At 54.8% G+C, this 3,905-nt stretch overlaps 1 pseudogene; it reads left to right on the plus strand.

The window, feature by feature from the left end:
- The first annotated feature begins 2,412 nt into the window (after positions 1-2,412).
- On the plus strand, positions 2,413-3,344 carry LOC128850884 (olfactory receptor 14A16-like; annotated as a pseudogene).
- Positions 3,345-3,905: the final 561 nt, after the last annotated feature.

Consider the following 3,905-nt stretch of genomic DNA (forward strand, 5'->3'; position numbering starts at 1 on the left):
GCAGAGAAAGGGCTGCCTTGGGCTGCTCCTCTGCTGCTGAGCAGGGCTGGGCTCCTGGCACGGAGGGAGCTGGTGGCAAGTGGGCAGCGCTACAAAGAGCCATCTCTGGGCAGGAGCAGCTCCTCTGCAAAGCCCAGCAGGGCTGAGGGCACTGCCTGCAGGCAGCGAGGGGAGAGGAGGGAGGCACAGAGAGGGGAAAGGCAGGGTGGGGTGGGAGGAAAGAGGAGGCTTCATTTGGAGAAAGATCTTCACAGCCCTTCTCCAGGTGAGTCTCTGGGTGCAGGACAATGCAGGTGCTGTTCCTGGAGGGATCTCCTAAAGCCAACACAGCCACAGCCTGTGGGATCTGTCAGGAGGGCTCTTGCTGTTTCTCCAGCAGAGAAAAAAACAGAGTCAGTGCTCAGCCTGCCCGGGGAGTTCCCCATGGAGGGATAGAGAGAAGCTGTGGGGGGAAGAAGCACCTCCTGGCAGGAGAGGGTCTTTCTGCTATCAAGAGGTGCTGTGTGAGTCAGGGCTGCTCACAGCTCCAAATGCCTTCAGCATATTTCTAAGAGGACATTCTAAAGGGAAGATCAGGGCTGAGATTAAATAAAAGATAAGGAACTTCAGGGAGTTTGCCTTTTCACTTTCCTGCCCTTGGGAAATTTCAGTGGAAAAATAGAAAAAAAGGCTGTCATGATTGAAGAAATCAGTGAGACTCCTGAGCTGTGTCCTTGAGGGGTCAGTAGGTCTGATAGGAGCCTCCTAAAGTGTCTCCAGCTGCTCCTCTGCCCACGGACACCACCAGCATCACCTCTGCTGGACCCACCAGGCTCAGTCTGTGCTGTCCTTTTCTGCTTATAAAGAAGACCCTGTGCCCAGCTTTACCCGGCAAACAGGCAGGATTGTGTAGGGCTGGGGGAGAGCAGAGAGGGTCGGATGGGGTCTGTGAGCACTGAGAGGGAGAAGGTATGGGACAGGGAAACACCTCCCAGGAGGAAAATCTCCATGCTGAAAGGGCAGGGACAGAGAATGAGAGGAAACTTCAAAGAATGGTGTTGTGGGAGAGAGAATTCAGAGAGCTGTGTGTGCTCCCCTCCAGGGCAGCCCCTTCCTCTGAGCAAGCCCCCTGGCCTCCTCTCCCACCCAGCAAAGCCTCTGCCCTCAGGGCTCTGGGCTCCAGGGCTGAACCCCCTCCTCTGCAGCCACAGCTCCAGTGCCCTCTCCAGAGCACAGGGGCTGAGAGCAACTGCCCGGCAAGGTTGGTGTCTGGGAGGAGGTGAGCACAGCTGGGGAAGGGGAACACTGTCTGTGTGCCCGGCTGCCTCTGCCCTGGCCTCTCGCAGCCAGACCCTCACTCTCTTTCTCCCTCTTTCTCCCCTTGTCTCTGTTCTTGCTGTTGTTCTCTCATTCTCACTGCCAGGCTCTCTGGGGATGGGAGTTGCAGCTGTACAGTCCCCCACTGCCCTGGTGGCTCCTTTCCTGCTGTTGTGTCCATGGGAACCCGTGTCCCAGCTTTGCTCTGAGCTGTGAGGCTGTGGGCAATGCAGTCAGTGGGGCTGAGGAAGGAGCTGAATCTCCTGTAATCAAATGCCATCCTGAGGACAATTGGCTCTCCTTGAGGTTTCCTTCCAAGCTCTGAGCTTCCCTCATTATGCAAATGTTTACCACAGCATCTTGGTGTTACCTGAAAGCCTCATGGAGAAATGCAGTGAGAGAAACTGCTGTTGGGTGGGTGAAAGGAGCCGTGTGTGCCCTGGGCTGATAGTGGGGTGCTCTCACTTTAAGAAAGGGTGAAGCATTGAGTGGTGTGAAGTAGATCCCTCTGCTCTCAGCTGGGCCTGGTGTTTTTTTCAGAGGAACATGGGAGTGTGATCCCCCTCCATGTCAGAAAGGTGCAATCCCAGGGCAGCTGAGACCAAGAGTGAGGGACAGAGCAGCTAGGGACAGAGCAGCTCCTCTCCCTCTGCACTGAGCCACAGGCAATGCTCTCACATTGCAGGATTCCCTCTCTTCTCCCAGAGCGCAGCAGAGATGCTGAGAGGTTCTGACAGCCAAAAGCACTGCCCAGTGCAGACTGTGAGGCCCTTCTGCACCAGGAGCATTTCCCCAGGAAGAAGATGAACCCCAGCAGTGTCCCCTGTCCCCACTGTCCCCATGACCCCCTGCTGCAGAGCAGGGCTGACTCCTCGCAGCCAGCGGGCAGAAGCTCTGCTTCTCCCGGCACATTCAGCCGGAACCGAACAGGGCTGCAGGCACGGAGCTGAAGGAAGGGCTGCGAGAAAAGGGACAGGGAGTGAGCAGCAGGAGAGGGGAATGAGAAATGGCTTTGATTTTGCTCAGGGACCTCTACCCAAACTTGTCACATTCCTTTCCCTTCTGACAGTACCCCATGCCCAGAGGCAGCAGATGTCCAACAGAAGCTCCATCACCCAGTTCCTCCTCCTGGCATTCGCAGACACACGGGAGCTGCAGCTCTTACACTTCTGGCTCTTCCTGGGCACCTACCTGGCTGCCCTCCTGGGCAACGGCCTCATCATCACCACCATTACCTGTGACCACCACCTCCAAACCCCCATGTACTTCTTCCTTCTCAACCTCTCAATTTTTGACCTGGGATCCATCTCTACCACTGTCCCCAAATCCATGGCCAATTCCTTCTGGGACAACAGGACAATCTCCTACTCAGGATGTGTTTCTCAGGAATTTCTGCTTGCCTTTTTCATTTCAGCAGAGTATTTTCTTCTCACCATCATGTCCTATGATCGCTACGTTGCCATCTGCAAACCCCTGCACTACGGGACCCTCCTGGGCAGCAGAGCTTGTGTCCACATGGCAGCAGCTGCCTGGGGCGCTGGGTTTCTCCATGCTCTGCTGCACACGGCCAATACATTTTCCCTGTCCCTCTGCCAGGGCAATGCTGTGGAACAGTTCTTCTGTGAAGTCCCTCAGATCCTCAAGCTCTCCTGCTCACACTCTGACCTCAGGGACGTTGGACTTCTTGATATTAGTGCCTTTTATTGTTTGGCTGTTTTGTTTTCATTGTGGTGTCTTATGTGCAGATCTTCAGGGTGGTGCTGAGGATCCCCTCGGAGCAGGGACGGCACAAAGCCTTTTCCACGTGCCTCCCTCACCTGGCCGTGGTCTCCCTGTTTGTCAGCACTGCAGGGTTTGCTTACCTGAACATTTCCTCCACCTCCTCTCCATCCCTGCACATTGTGGTGTCAGTTCTGTACTCAGTGATTCCTCCAGCACTGAACCCCCTCATCTACAGCTTGAGGAACCAGCAGCTCAAGGATGCAGTGTGGAAACTGATAACTCGATGGTTCTCTGAAGCAATGAACTGCTCATCACATTGTGCATAGCAGTTATCCTGCAACTCATGGCAGGCTCAGGCCAGCTTCTATATTTGCTGATGGTTGATTCTTTTCATTCTCTTTTTTAATTCACTGTCTTCTCTTTTCTTTTCTTACTGATTGTCTGTGTAAATGAGGAGCTATGCTCTCTGTGTGTTTCAACAAAATAAAGAGATATTCAAGGACTTTTCTTTCCTGATCTCTTTCCCCCCAAGTCCTTTTTGGAGCTGCAGGGACAGTTCCTGTGGGCATGGGTGGAGGGGAAAAGAGTCCCAGCACGGCAGCCCTGCCAGGCACCAGCGCTTGATCTCCCAGAGCTGTTCTCTCTCCACTTCCACCCTCTCCTCCTCACCCCTTGCCTTGCTGGAAGCCCTGAGGGCTCTGAGCTTGGTCACAGCGGTGCTGCGTGGCAGTGCTGTGCCCGCAGGCAGGGACAGGCAGTGGGCACTGTGGGACAGAGCTGCCTCCACAACAGCCTTTCCATAGAGCAAAGGGATCTGCTCAGGGCAGTGCCTGAAGGCTTAGAGCTTCTTTCGGGGTTTCCCTGAAGGGCATGTTCAAGAATCTGAG

This window comes from Cuculus canorus, unplaced genomic scaffold, assembly GCF_017976375.1.
Source record: "Cuculus canorus isolate bCucCan1 unplaced genomic scaffold, bCucCan1.pri subtelo1, whole genome shotgun sequence".
NCBI classification, from domain to species: domain Eukaryota; kingdom Metazoa; phylum Chordata; class Aves; order Cuculiformes; family Cuculidae; genus Cuculus; species Cuculus canorus.